Raw genomic sequence first — 15,932 nt, forward strand, 5'->3', positions numbered from 1 at the left:
ACTGTGCCTTTGCCGTGTCCTTGTATTTAGAGATTCTGGAAGCTGAGAGAGAAAGGCTGTGGAAGCAGAGTGGGTAAATGGTCAGAGCTATCATTCAGGTTAAGAACTGATGGGTTTCAAGCAGGTTTCTCAATTGCAGCACTGTTAAGATTCTGATCAGATGAATCTGTTTGGAGGGGAGCGCGTCATTCTGCGTATTGTGCATTTTAGCACGTTTAGCAGCCTCCCTGGGCTCTACCCAGTAGATGCCATTAGCCACCCTTCTCCCTCCAGTTGTGACAAGGAAAAGTGTCTCCAGATACTGTCAAATGTCCGTCCGCTGGAGGGGTAAAACCACCCCCAGTTGAGAACCACTGATTAAGAACTACCTAAAAGGCAAGAGATACCCCCACAGGGGTGGGCTGGGCCTCAGCCTACCATCTCAACCCCATAGCAATGTAGGGAAGATGTTTTTGGATTCAACTGCAATCACTTGCTGGCCATCTGCAGCTGTTTCTATTAAGCTCTTTTCCAATGTTCCCTATCTCTCTGATGCCTCCACTCCCTTCTCAACCACACAGCTCCCAAAGGTTGTACCACCACATTAGCTCTTGGTTTGGAAGTGTCTGATGGTGCTAGAAAAGTATTTCAAGCGTGCTAGCTTCTCTCCTCAACACCACTAGCCTCCATCCCTCTTCAGGATAGCATGGTGCAGACTGAGAACACTGGTTCTAACGGCAGCTGGTCTGCCTGGATCCTTGCTCTGCCACACTTCAACTCTGTAACTTCAGCCAAGTCTCTTAACCTCTCCGAGCCTCTGTTTCCTTGTTAATCAAATAGGTGAAAATACGATTTCCTACTTTATCATGGAGTTGTAGAAATAAAGTAAGATAATACTCAACAGACATTGGCTACTGTTTTTCACTAAACAGGTTTTAGAGCGCACCCAGAATGGTGGACCCTGGGCCACATGCTGGGGACACAGAATTGAGCAAAACAAACACAAGGGCCCACTCCCTGTTACAGTCTGGTGGGGAAGATAGTGCAGTGAGCAGGTCTTAAGATGATGTGTGGTAAGTGCCAGAAGAGAAAAATCCCCTGGTCCCACAGAAAGCCACAAGAGGAGTCTAACCAAGCCTCAAGTGTTGAGAGGAAGCTCTTGGGGAAATAAAGATGGGCGCTGGGCAGGCCGTGCTCATTGCCAGCCAAATGCACACGCCTTCCCCTCGGTCTTTACCCATCCCATGCTCCACTGGGGTGTCACAATTTGTCTAGGCCGTTTATACTTTTTTCCATTTATTTATTTATAAAGAAATGGAACACTTCATGAATTTGCACAGCATGCGCAGGAATCGTGGTCATCTGTGTGGTTCCAACTGCAGCACATGCGCGTCCAAAGCCAGCACTCTTCCCTTTTTTGCACCACACTCAGCTCTCCTTCCTTCTCCTAAAAGGTAACCAACCATTTTAATGTTCATCTTCTTATTTCAATGTGTTCTTGCAACATGGGTATTGTGTGTGTGAGTACTTTTAAACTTTTATCATGAAAATTCTCTAAGGTGCACAAAAGTAGAGATAATATCACAAACCTCCAGGTAGCCATCACCTAGTTTGAACAATTTGCCAACATTTTGCCAACTGTGTTTTATGTAGTCTCTCCCTTCCATCCCTACTTCTTTCTTTCAGAAGTATTTTAAGATAGTCCCAGACATTGTTTCACCCATTATACATCTCAGTATGCATCAACAGAAAATGACCTTTCAAAAAAGTTCATAACCACTAAGTAGGTTTTTTCTTTTTTTTTGCTATGAGTACGCCATTACTTCTAACTGCTGCACAGTACTTTCTAGTGTGCATGCACCACATCTGACCTATTCTTTTTCACAATAACTGACACTCAGGTGGTAGGCAACTCCCTTCCACCACCAATAAGACTGCAGGAACATCCTCATACAGGTCTTCTCGGGGCTTTTGTGAGAACTTCCCCCGGGGCAGAACTGTGGGTCACATGATATATTCATTTACATAATTTCACCAAGAAGACCACACTGCCCTCCAGAATGGCTGCACCAGTCCACAGTCTCACCAGCAGCATGAGGTTCCCACGACCTCACACCCTGCCAATCACTGGAATTGTCCACCTAGATTTTTTTCCTTTTTCTTATTTCATTTTTCTCAGACCTCACAGTTTTGTTAATAATTGTTTTCAGTCATATGCATGTAGTCTCATTTAAATTCACATTTTTGATTATTAACAATGATTTTGAGCACTTCATATTTTATAAGATTTGAGGGTTGAGTCTTCTATAAACTACATGTTCATATCTTTTCCACATTTCTGTGGGACTGCTGTCTTTCTCCTGATTTGTAGGCATTCCTGTGTGTTCTAGATATTAGTCCGTTTTAGATATTGCAAGCATCTTCTCCCATTCTGTCATCTGGTCCTACTTTGGTCACCTTTCCTCTTCTCTTCAGCTCCAGGAGGATTTCCTGCTCAGTCTCATCTACTCATGGGACTCCTATACCCCCTTGCCAGTGATGGTAGGAATAGAGCTGTGACCAATTCTCTACTGAGATAGTGAATTCAGCCAGCGGGCTTCCAGAAAAAATTCCTTCACTCTTCAGATACACAAGAAGATCTAGTCTCTGTCTCTCCACCCCAAGGTTCTCTGGAAACGACAGGAAGGGTCTGTAACTATCTTACTACCAGTTTGAGGATAAAACCAAACATGAAGGCATGGTACAGTTGGTGGCAGAGTATAGCCACTGTATCAACCACCATAGGGCCTGTACCACCTCTAGTCCTCCCTTTAAGTGAGATAATAAATGTCCTCCTCATCTAAGTTAGATTGAGCCAGGGTTTCTGACACTTGCATTGAGAAGGATATGGACAGATACAGCCTTTAAGTCAGGGGTTTTTTAATCTTTTTTTTTTTTTAATCACAATCACCAGCAAGCATTTTATTTTTTATATCATGATCCAGCATACACATAACTGAAACAACACTTAACTTCATGGTGTCTAATGTGCTCAGATAGCCTCCTTTCTACTTCCTTTGTTCTTTTTGTTTTGCTTTTTTGGGGGGCACGGGGGATGGTAATGCTCGATGTAACCTGTTAAATTAATTACAGAAACGACTAATGGGTCATGACCCACAGTTTGAAAAACATTGCTCTAGGTCTCAGGCCTCTGAACTGAGGCCTATAAGAGTAACAGGCTTTAGTCAAGGAAGATCTGGAGCAGGGAGTAAGAATGGTGGGGAGGGTGTTTTCTAGGAAAGAATACTGTGCAGAAGCCCTTAGCAGGATGGGGCCAATCACATACTTCCCTCCCCCAAGGGTGACCACAGAGTGAGCCCTTGATAAACCTTTGCTGATTGGTTGTATCCCCTCCCCTGGCTCTCCTCCCAGGGTGCCTTTCTGCCGCCTTATTCTATGAATAGATGAGAGCTCTTATCTCCCTTCTGCCTGACCCTCAGAACACTGTGGGCCCTGAAGTCTGCTAATTAGAGATGGCTGGGAGGATTACTACGGCCCTGCTCTGGCAGCTGTGCCCACCTCTAAATTCAATATCCAGCACCTGCAGAGAAAGGGGTCACCTTGATTAGCCCCCAAGACAAAGCAGGGAGACAGACAGGGTTTGTTCTCAACAGAGCACTCACCCTCTGAATACAGTTTTTGTTTAAGCCCCAAGGCTGGGAACATTCCACAGCCTGGCAAACTCCCTGTCTCCTCAAGGTCAGTCCTTCCTCAGCATTCCTCTTTGGAAACGTCTCCCACGGCTGGCCCTGCTCCTGCCCCCTGGCTTTGGGGGCAGTTACATAACTCTTAGGAAGACCCAGAAATGCAAGCATATGGTGTCCTCAATTCCCAGCACAGACTTGCTGCTTCACATTTTTAGCTGGTGCTGAGAGACTGGCTTTCACACACAGACACACACACACACGTACACATCCCTGACTCATAACTACATTTCTGCTGCAGTATTGCAGATTTTTAAAAACTGAAATCCTACAGCTGGAGCCATATAAGGGTGAAAGCATACGCTATTCTGTCCCAGTGACTGTAGGGATGGAAAGGCCTCTGAGGCAGGACACAGAGGCCTTATCACAGTGCCACTGGAGGGCCAGGGCTCCTAGCACCCCTGGCTTTGGCTCTGAGAGTCTGGCTGCTTATAGCTGAATTCCCTAACCAAAGCCTGTCATGTCAAGCTCACAAATTCAGCATGCATCTATTATGTGTTTGCAATGACTAAAAGGTTAGGGAAAGAAGCCTGGTTTGGGGGATGGGGGATACTCAGAAAATATGTTCTGCAAAATGTTTTATTAGAAGGTTCGGAAAATGAAGATACAGAAAGCATTTTACTTAACGAAGAAAAGAAGTCAGTGTTTTCAAAGGAGTACAGTTGTTAAGAGCAAACTGTTTAGAGTCAGGATCAACCCAGACTCACATTCTGGTTCTCTGTAGTTTACTAGCTGTGACCTTCAACAAGTTTCTCTTAACCTTAGTTTTCCAATATGTAAAATGGACAGAGCCTTGTGAGGGTGGTTGTCAGGATTCAATGAGATCAGAGAGTTCAGCACCGTGACTATAAAGAGAGAGCAGAGAGTTCAGCACCGTGACTATAAAGAGGGAGCAGAGAGTTCAGCACCGTGACTATAAAGAGGGAGCAGAGAGTTCAGCACCGTGACTATAAAGAGGGAGCAGAGAGTTCAGCACCGTGACTATAAAGAGGGAGCAGAGAGTTCAGCACCGTGACTATAAAGAGGACGGGCTCTAGAAATGTAGCTGGTCCTACAATTCGCTTTTTTTTTTTTTTTTTTTTGAGACAGGATCTGACTGTGTCACCCAGGCTGGAGTGCACTGGCATGATTACAGCTTACTGCAGCCTCGACCTCCCAGGCTCAAGCCATCCTCCTGCCTCAGCCTCTGGAGCAGCTGGGACTACGGGCATGCGCCATCACGTCCTGCTAATTTTTGTATTTTTTTTTGTAGAGATGGGATTTTTCCTTGTTGCTAGACTGGTTTCAAACTTCTAGGCTCAAGCAATCTGCCTGCCTTGGCCTCCCAAAGTGTTGGGATTATAGGCATGAGCCTCCATGCCAGCCTGCAATTCACTTTAAACACAAGTGAAACACATTTCATTAGACAGTGGAAAGGACCTAGGTCAGTTTTCTTTTGTCTCTTACTTTACAAAGTCTGATTCCCTGAAGAGAGGAGATAGGAGTAACCTAGTCAGGCCTTGAGTTAGCTGTTTCCAAGAGGCTTAGAGTGTGCCACTTACCTAGGGGGTGCAGGGCCTGTACTGCCAGTAGGGCTGGCTTTTAGGGGTGCTGCTCGTGGTATGTGCTGCACTTGTTTTCTAGGATTGGGACAAGTGTCCTTGAGCTCCTGGCTTTCGAGACCGGGTTTGGGAACTGATGGGTGCAGCAAATGCACACAGGCCAAAGAGGAGATTCATTCACTGAAGAGGGCCCTGGTACAGTACTGTTGAGGTTCTGGGGCTGCCTGGATACCGCTGGCTCCTTCGACTTAACACGGTACGTCTTCTCTCGCTCTTTACCTGGACTCGCAAGAATCGGTGCTAAGGGTATGTGTCCACCACAGTGCAGCCTGTCGGTCACCTGGCGAAGGAAGAATTGCTCCCATTTCCTAAATCCTAGTTAACTCCAGGTTCTTCCTGTATTTTCTCAATGCTCACAACACACCTACTACCTCCAGTTTGGAAATGAGGGGACGTCCCGGCAGGCTGCTGCAGGCGTGTGGTTATAAGGGCAGTGGCAGTAGAGAAAATGATTTATCTTAGCAGCAGCCGCCGTGCTCGTCCCTTTAGACATAATGTCATTCAACCCTTCCAACAACCCTGAAGCGCCATCCTTATCCTAAAGGGCCTTCAGACCTGTCCGCCGTCCACACTGTCCCCTGCTCCGTGCAGCAGTGTAGACTGGGACCGTTCACCCGGAAACTGGCCTTTGGGCCGGGACTGTGCCTCCGCCCTCAGGCTGGCAGCCCGTATTAGGACTGGGCACCGTGACGAGCACGTTCTTACCGCAAACGCACCCTTTCACTCGGGCCTCGCACAGCCCGCGAGGTGGGCACCGTCACAGAGCCCTCTCGCAGGCGACGAGGCCAGGCCCGGGGCCTGAGGATGCGCCGCTCAGGTGGGAGCCCGCAGGCAGCGCGCACGGCGCCCGGGGGCGCGCGGACTCATCTCCGCGCTACGGCGGCCGCCGAGGATCAACCCGCGGAGGCGGCGCTTCGCGGCGGGTCCTGGGCCTGGAGCTGAGCGACGCCTCCAAACCCGGCCCAGCCTCCGCCTGCAGGGACAGCACAGGGTCCCCCGCCGGTAGCGTCTGCTGCCACCTGGGCTGCCACCTGAGCGTGGGCGCGGCTCCTGTCTCCCAGCGGCGCGTCGGCCGGTGTAGGGCTCCGTGCTTAAACATCATTCGTGGCCGGGCGCGGTGGCTCAAGCCTGTAATCCCAGCGCTTTGGGAGGCTGAGGTGGGTGGATCACGAGGTCAAGAGATCGAGACCATCCTGGTCAACATGGTGAAACCCCGTCTCTACTCAAAATACAAAAATTAGCTGGGCATGGTGGCGCGTGCCTGTAATCCCAGCTACTCAGGAGGCTGAGGCAGGAGAATTGCCTGAACCAGGGGGTGGAGGTTGCGGTGAGCCGAGATCGCGCCATTGCACTCCAGTCTGGGTAACAAGAGCAAAACTCCATCTCAAAAAAAAAAAAAAAAATCATTCGTTACAGAAACACTGCAGCCATCACAGGGCCTGTACGAATGATGATCAATGACTTTCTTTTCTTTTTTTTTTTTTTTAACCAATCAGTTTGAGCTTATGAGGTTGCTCAGGTTAGCCTTGAACTGATGACCTCGCCTTCGCGAGCGCCATGAGCTCCGGCGGGAGCCACTTTGGACCCCTATGATCAATGAGTTTCACAGGGTGGTTCGGATTCCGCCCCTAAGGACAGCGTGGTTACCATTTGCACGTGTTTCACTTCATTCTACGTCCACGTGTATGGATTTGTTTCTACACAGCTGTGGTAAAACGCACGTACATACGAACCGGAATCCAGGGTTGTTTTCCACTCTGCAACATAAACATTTTCACCGTGTTATTACAGACACGTGTTATTACAGTCAAGTGTTATTACAGTCCTACCTATAATTTTTCATGGCAGGACTTTTAAAAATTGGGTCCATATGCTGTCGCTTCTCTAAGCATCTCGCAAATGTTTAGCATTCAAGTGCTTTCCAAAGCTTCCGCATTATCAACTATTTTCTGTGATCTTATTTATTTATTTTTGAGACGGAGTCTCCCCCTTTGTTACCCAGGCTAGAGTGCAGTGGTATGATCTCGGTTCACTGTAACCTCTGCCTCCCGGGTTCAAGCGATTCTCCTGCCTCAGCCTCCTGAGTAGCTGGGACTACAGGCGCCCGCCACCATGCCTGCTAATTTTTGTACTTTTAGTAGAGACGGGGTTTCGCCATGTTGGCCAGGCTGATCTCGAACTCCTGACGTAAGGTGATCCACTCCTCACCCCCTTGACGTCCCAAAGTGCTGGGATTACAGGCGTGAGCCAACAACCCTGGATTCAGGTTAGTATGTGCGATCAACTAAAGTGATCCGCCTGCCTTGACGTCCCAAAAAGCTGGGATTACACTCCAGGCCCATTCTTGTGTGTAAAGTCCTCTCAGTAGTGAGATCAGTTTCCTTAGGTTATATTCACAGGAGTGAAACTGCTAGGTCAGAGTGTGAACATTTAAAAGCTTTTGGTATTATTGCCAAATGGCTTTTCACGGTGCCTTAGGGAGGTTTTGGTATTTGGAACATTGCTACTTAATATCCCATTTTTTTCCCCAGGAAAACATCTCAAATGCACCTGAGAGATACCCTTTCTGAGAGTGTCTACATTTAATTGGGATCAGAGCTTGCAGTTGAAAATTTGGTGTCCTAATGGTGGGCCTTCAGACATCAGACAACAGGGTAGGAAGGTTCTCACGGGTTAGGGTTTTTCTGGTGACCCTGAGTGGGGGAGCCACTTATTCTGTGTTCACTTAAGGCGAACCTAACTCCCAGCCTCTGTGTAGAGTTCTGCAGGACGCCAAAGGTCACAAGGCTGGGGGGAGAGTTCATTTGAAAGAAGTGAAATAATTTAGGAATTCACAGAATATTGATGATGATATCCTTCCTCCTCCAGATGACAAGGTAATAAAGAATAATGAGATGCGATCATGGGAAATAGCCACCATGAGCAGCAGCCACCAAGACACATAAATACTGCAGAATTGACTGCTGTCAGTGTGTGGGTTTCTAGGGTGAGAGATCAAGTCAGACTCAGCCCAGCTTCTTGTTTACTCTGTGTAAATCTATTCACTGTCCAGAATCTTCAGGCCAGTGTGGCCACTACTCGTTCTGTGATTCCAGTGATGAGTAGGAGGTGAGCAGCAGGCAGGCTGTCTCCCCGTGGGTAGGGAGCCTCAGAGTTCTGCAGGGACTGGGGTTATAGGTAGAAGAAGAACAATATCCCTTCTGAATCAATTCTTTGCCTGTCTGGGCAAATCCCTCCATTTCCTACCCACAGTTTCTCTGCTCTAGGACCCAGGCCTTGGAGAGTTCTCTCCAGCTTACTGATGAGCACACTATGCTAGAGTCCTTTTGTAGTGGGCATTGGGAGGCACCACCCACACTTCTTTTTAGAACTGGCAAACTTATTCCCTCAAGCTGCTGGGGATTTGCTGGCAGACAGACCTGTCCAGGAAGTGCCTTAGCTGAAGAGAGGTGCCTCACTCAAGGTCATACCCCACACCCCTTCCTGGAACGGCCCACATCCAATGATGTATAATGGTCTGGCACCCTCACCCCGCCTTCAGAGTTCCCTGTAGGGTCAGTGAAGGCCTATGTTGAGACTGCTTTGCCGCCCAATTTCTCTCCCTGCCCAAATTGTTTCTCACTTTCCTTCTATTCCAAAGGTGTTGATCCCAAGAGTACTCCTAGTAAATGTCATTCATGGAAGTTTCCATCTTTGGGTCTGCTTCTGGGAAACTCAACCTGTGACACCAATCCCACATGAAATATTTATGTGCTACTCCCTGGGTCCCTTGTTTAATAAACATTATCTAGCAATAATGTGGGGAATAAAATCACCACTCAAAATAGGCTGGCTTACAGCTTTGCGGCTTGTTTTGTGTCACTTCTTTTTTTCTGATTCTCACAAGCCCTGTCACACCACAACTCCTAGTTCTAGGTGTGGAAGACAGAATAGTGGCCCCCAAAGAGGGCTTTGTCCTAATCCCCAGGACCTGTGAACATGATAGTTCCATGGATAGGGAAATCAGGATTGCAGAGAGAAAGGGCTGATAATCAAGTGATCTTAAAATAGGAAGATTATACTGAATTGAACGGGCTCAATGTAATTACAAGGATCCCCGAAACATGGAAGCGGGAGGCAGAAGAGAATCGGAGTGAGATGTGGCTGTGGAAGACAGCCAGGGAGATGTGAAAAGTACTCACTCGCCGTTGCTGGAGGGATGGAGGAAGGAGTCACAAACCAAGGAATAAAAGTGGCCTCCAGAAAGTGGGAAAGGCAAGGAAATGGATTCTTCCCTAGAACCTCCAGAAAGAAGTGCAGCCCTGCAGACATCTTTATTCCAGCCCATGTCAGATTTCTAGCCTAAAAAACTGTACAATAATACATTTGGTTTTAAGCCATTCAATTTGTGGGAATTTGTTACAGCAGCCATAGGAGACTAGACACTGGGCAAACCTACTTCAACCCCAAGGGCTCACTCACAGGCGAGGCCTCAGCAGGAGCAGCGAGGAGGAAGCAGTTAGAACAGAACAGCGGAGCCGGGCGCGGTGGCTCACGCCTGTAATCCCAGCACTTTGGGAGGACGAGGCGGGTGGATCACGAAGTCAACAGATCGAGACCATCCTGGTCAACATGGTGAAACCCCGTCTCTACTAAAAATTACAAAAAATTAGCTGGGCACGGTGGCGCGTGCCTGTAATCCCAGCTACTCGGGAGGCTGAGGCAGGAGAATTGCCTGAACCCAGGAGGCGGAGGTTGCGGTGAGCCGAGATCGCGCCATTGCACTCCAGCCTGGGTAACAAGAGCGAAACTCCGTCTCAAAAAAAAAAAAAAAAGGACAGAACAGCCGATTATTCATTATTCACATGAATAATCCTCGGCCCTCCTGTCTTGATGCCACTATGAAAGGATAAAGCGTCTAATACTTCTCTATAATCGACCTATTAATAAACCTGAGAATTTTAGCAGAGAAGGAAAGTATAAAGTTCATCTGAATCAATGGTTTTCAAGCTTTCCTTTAACAGAGAAACCTTTATTTTATAATAATAGGAAATCACAAACGTACCATATTCAAGACATAAAAGTGGAGCTATCCTGATTGAAGCCCAAGGCCCGTGGTCTTTTGCCTCCCCCGAGGAACTCTAACTTTGAGGACAAAGGGCAAAAAACAGCCACCTAGGACACGTGGCCCCTGGGCTAGAGAACAGCAAAACAAAAATGAGAACTCAAGTCTCTACCTCAGCCCAGGGCCTAGGCAAAGAGATTGACGACAGGCTGTTCTCAGAACACTTATGTAACAGGCTTCTCTGGTCAATGAGATTTATGCAGCATCACAGGACATCTGCGAATCTCCTAGAGCCAGGTCTACACCTCTTCTTGCATGTTATTCGTGTATGTTTCGCTTCGTTATGTATAGGGTCTTCACACCTCGAGCCAGTCCCACTGGAAATGTGAGAGAAGCAGCTACTACATGATGTGACTATGTGACAGCACAGTCACCATCTGGCTCCAAACCCTCCCCCGGGAGTCTGCCAAGATCCCTGACACTCCACCATTGGAGTCACTAAGGCGTTGCCTCCAAAAGGCTCCCTTCAAAATTTAAATACATTTCATCGATTGCAAGGCTCACACTGTATCGTTTCTAAACATCTTTAAAATTGGGACCTAACCAATCTCTGGATTCTTGCAGTTAAAATATTTTAAGGGTACATAAACGAATGTAGCATCTTGAAATCAGTGTCATTTTAGATTTAAAGAAATATGATATGTGACTTGGGGGTATGAGAAATAAATTAAACTGTTAGCACCTGTGAAGGCTGAAGCAGATCGGAGTCCTCAGAGAATGGAGATAGGAGTGTGTGTGCATGTGTGGGTGTGTACGTGTACAAGGTAGAGTCTCCACACCAGGAAGGGTCTGAGCAGACAAGAACGAGCATGACGGGGAAGGAGGGAGACTCGGGGAAGTTTTCTGGGGCTGTGTAGACTTTATATTCTGACATAGAAATTGAATAAATTAAGATCCTCATTTGAAGACATGAGAAAAGATTTTTTGGGTTGTGTAAAGTTTGTATTCTGACATAAGAAATTGAATAAATTAAGATCCTCATTCGTTCTTCGCAGCAAATGAGATTCCAAAATGGTTGGTAGAGTTATGTTACGATGACATTCCTTATTTCAGAGTCTGTAATCAAGTAAATCAAGTTCATCAAGGAAATATAAACTATATAGTTTTAAATGGAACTCCTTCATTCTGCCAAATGGACATACTCATCATTTCTCTGTACTAGCTGCAGATCAGATGTCGGCTAATGGGAGGGTTCAAGAGTAACAGTCAACTAGACTTTTGTTTGTCCTTTCCGTCTATTTGGCTAAATGAACAATTAATTCATTTTACCAGCATCTTCTGCCTTAATCAAAGGTCAGCAGCCCAAAGGTAATTGCCAATCCTAGAATGACATTTAATATCTAAAAAATAAAAATATACTTTTGAAATACAGACATGCATTCATTCATTAACTAATAATTATAATGAAGACAAGAGTTTATTATTTAAACAATTTTGTTTGAGAACAGAAGGAGAAACCAAAATTGCAATCCAGGGACTTGTTATTTCGCTTTTCCTGCTGCAAAAATTAGCTATCACTTGGTGTCCAGCCAAGGCCACGAAGTCCCACTTTGCTTGCCTTTCATTATAAATTTGGAGATGTGCTCCTCTGGAAAACAAATTGGCACTAACATATAAGAAAACTCTATGCAAAAGGACAACAGACCTTTCCAAATCACACAGAGGAAAAACAACAGTTTTCTGCTGACAAATTCATCATGTCACTGTCTGCAGCTCACCAATATGGGTGCAAATGGTTGGAATATTTTTATGTTTGGCAGAAAAGATAAAGGTCTAAAGAAGAAATATCACTGATGGCTTAACTGAACAGAACATAATAAATGAAAATCTCTCAATTTTAGCAGCTCCCTCTCCAGCCCTTAGAGCACAGCCAGTGGTGGTACAAACCCTGTACCCAGTTTTTCCTGCAGAAGCTACTGGCATTTACCAACGTGCTAGCTGATCTGAGGGAAGGTACAGAGATGCAGAAGTTGACCACAGAATGCAGCCCCAAGTGAGCAAATGGACTGAGAGAGCTAAAAATCTTGCAAACAGGTACCATTTGTGAAATTAGTTCCCCTTGTTTTGAACTCATTAATGGTGAATTCCTTTATGCTGAGTTTCTGCAAAACACAGCCCATCTGGTTAGAAAAATGCCTACACCATAATTCAGCAGATGTTTTCTCAAAACATACCATGTGCAAGGCATTGGATGTGGCACCAAGAAGGATACATATTGACATTGTAGAGCATCCCTGCCCTCAAGGAGCTCACTGTCCATGGGAGAGACAGAAATGTCCACAATAGGAAGAGGGGCAGGGTGACAGTGCTGACACCCAGCCACAGAGGATAATGGGTATGATGGGACTCACAGAGAAGAGAGCATCAGATACATCCTGATGCTGGATAGTGGGAGGAATGAAGACGGTATTCCTGCCTGTGGCAGGTGTAAGAACACATGGTAGGTGAAAGGAGGTGCATTTGGTCCACATCTTAACAGAAGAGTAGAATTTTAACAGGGAATGATGAAGAAAGTTCATTTAGTGCGGAGGACACAGTATGAACCAAGAGATGATCGCAGGAAAATGCGGGGGTGTTTAGAGCAAGGGTGAGTTGCTTGGAGTGAGTGGTGGAAAGAAAGAGGCTGGACTGTGCTGCTTTGTCCAGATGCTGTCTGGCGGGACTGAGGACACTGGGAAGCTGTGGAGCAGGGGGTATCCTATCAGGTCACACCATCTATCTTTGCCACCAATCCACCCTTCCAGGGCTCAGAAGAGGGAGGAGTAAATGCCGATTTTAGCCTGGTTTTCTAGCAATTACAGGAACCACTGCCCTGCACGTGGTCTGACCTCATGCCTTAGCCTTCATCTAAAGAAACCAAGGCTTTATTATAGTCTAGCACCCACTCCAACAAGCCCATTTGAAATCAAGACACCCCCTGGGATACCAGTCAAAGGGAGCAATGAGGGCAGAGCCCAGCCAACTAAGTGATGCTTGCATCCACCCCTCTGCCTGGAGCTGAATTCAGAGAGGTAAGCCTCACACAACAGTTAGAACATTTTCAACACCTCAAAGAGAATTCCTATTCCTCTTAGCCCCTCAGTCTTATCTCCCACCTCCTCAACCCTAGGCAACCGCTGATCTACTTTCTGACTACAGAAACCTATAGAGATTTGTCTCTTTTGAGCATCTCATGTAAGTGGGATAATGCAGTAACACCGTTTGCCTCTGGCTTGTTTCACTTAACAGAAAGCTTTCAGGGTTTATTCATGCTGCAGTATCTAGCAGTATTTTATTCCTTTTTTATGGCCAAATAATATTTCATTAGGGATATACCACATTTTATTAATCTATTCATCAGTTGATGGATAGTTGGGTTGTTTTTGCTTTCTGGCCATTATGAATAATTCTGCTATGAACATTGTGTACAAGTTTTCCATTATCTTTGGTGTATATATATGAAAGTGAAATTGCTGGGTCTTGTCTTTTCCATTCCCATTTCTTCTAGCCCTCCACATGCATAAGTATCTACTAAATGAATGAATGAAAAGGCATCTCATCTTCTTAGAAGATTTGTGGGCAGTCACTACAAAACACACCGACATTAACAACTATAATTGGCAGTTAAGCCTTGTCACAGTTTGCTTCGTGGCTTATTTAGATTGAGACAAGCCAGGGACTCCTCTCACCTGCCTGATCCTTCTTGTGAAGCTGGGGAAGCTGGGGTGGATGGGTAGGGTGAGCGTGCACCTCCCCAAGTCACCCAGGAGACAGAGGCTTGTCCTGACTCTGGCAGGTTCTCAGAGCAGCAAAGGCCCCAGAATCTGGCTGACTCACTCCAGAAGACAGAGCTGCCAGGAGCCCAGTCAGCCTCGATGGGGCTTGACAAGGATGGCACCTCCACCATGGGCACCATGGGCTGTGGGATGAGGATGAGAGGGGACAGGGGCTGCATTTCCACTGACCCACCAATCTAAAGATGCTCAGGGCAGGGTGTGTGTGTGTATGTGGGGAGGTAGGGGTGGTTGCTTGGGGCACATGCACCTGTGTGCACTTAGTATTTCTATGAGTTTGCTGCCCACAGCCCAAGGGTTATTATCAGTAATAAAGGGCCACATGGGGACTTGGAGTTCTTATCCTGACAGCAGATGCCATGGTGAGACCTTAGTGCATACCTCATGCACCTTCCACACTCCTGCCCAGCCACACCGGGCTGCTCAGCAGGACAGCACAAGCATGGGGCAAACTGCTTTGGCGGCTGTGACCCAGATTCATTGGGGGTAATGGGAGCCTGGGCAGGTTCCCTCCCAGCTAGTGCTGGGCAGGACCATGCCCTTCCACAGGCATCCCCATGGCATGCCAGGCTGGGTCAGGCTCCTCACAGGTGGACCCAGCACACAGCTTCTGGGGTTCATTGTCCAAGCAGAGCTACAATAGGCAGCTTGGATTTCTAGGGAAGGAGCAGGAGGAAACTGCTCGGGCTGCCCACTTTCCTCCTCCCATTGATTTCCCATCTGCCCTTCCAGGCCCAGCTGCCCACACACAGCTCCTACCTCTTGTCACTGTGGGGCCCACATGGACGCCCCCTCCTTCCTGTGCTCTCTCATAGTTTGATGGGCTATTTTCTCTCCAGCAAGACTAAAATCCTTAAGGAAAAGAATACTTGTCCTTCCCTGACAGCTCTTTTGAGACCTTCAGAAGAGAGCCCCCGATTCAGAAATCAGTAAAAACATTGTCTCAGCCTCATCAAGCCACTTTCATATCTAATAGTCATGCCCATTGGTCTGGCCCTTACTCAGTGCCTCAATGGGTCATTTAGCACATAGCCAGTATTTCACGCCTAAATAATATTTCAGTCATGTTTCAAAAATGTCAAAAGTAGCACATGTTCAACATAGAAAATATGAAAGCATTAAAAAAAACACCCATCGCCCCACATGTAGATGTAAGTCCTACAAAATGTTGGTGTGTATGCTACTGTTATTTTTCTATTTGTGTTTATTAATTACTTTTTCAAAACTGTGATTCAAATCTGCTTGCTGTTTACAACCTGTTTAACCAACACAGCATACTGCTATTTGATTGGATTTTTTTGCGGTTTTAATGGCTATGTAATATTCCATCACATGGATGTCATGTATTTCATTTAATCAAAGTTGAATTGTTCCTTATATTGATTACTTTCCATTTTAAAATTTATAAATAATGCCATAGTGAAATATTTATATAGAAATAATTTTGCATGCTTCTGAATATTTTTTAAGATATTATGGGATCAAAAATTATAAACTTCTTTATTTTTATAAAATTTTCTTTAAAATAGAGACAGGGTCTCATTATGTTGCACAGGTTGGTCTCAATCTCCTGGCCTCAAGAAATCCTCCCACCTCAGCCTCCCAAAGTGCTAGGACTATAGGCATGAGCCACTGTACCCAACCAAACATTTTTAAAGCTTCTTAAACTCCCTGCCTAATTGCCCCTCAGATGAGTTATAGCAATTTACAGTCCTACTGAATTTGCCTACAA

General features: G+C 46.3%; 1 long non-coding RNA gene across 1 annotated transcript; it reads right to left on the reverse strand.

Annotated features, from left to right (window-relative positions):
- Positions 1 to 1,258: 1,258 nt before the first annotated feature.
- Positions 1,259 to 6,161, reverse strand: LOC144577080 (uncharacterized). Its single transcript, XR_013520363.1, has 2 exons — positions 5,264 to 6,161; positions 1,259 to 1,426 (listed from the first exon to the last, which is right to left on the reverse strand). It is a non-coding gene; the product is annotated as an uncharacterized LOC144577080 (long non-coding RNA).
- Positions 6,162 to 15,932: the final 9,771 nt, after the last annotated feature.

This window comes from Callithrix jacchus, chromosome 7 (assembly GCF_049354715.1).
Source record: "Callithrix jacchus isolate 240 chromosome 7, calJac240_pri, whole genome shotgun sequence".
Classification (NCBI taxonomy): Eukaryota; Metazoa; Chordata; class Mammalia; order Primates; family Cebidae; genus Callithrix; species Callithrix jacchus.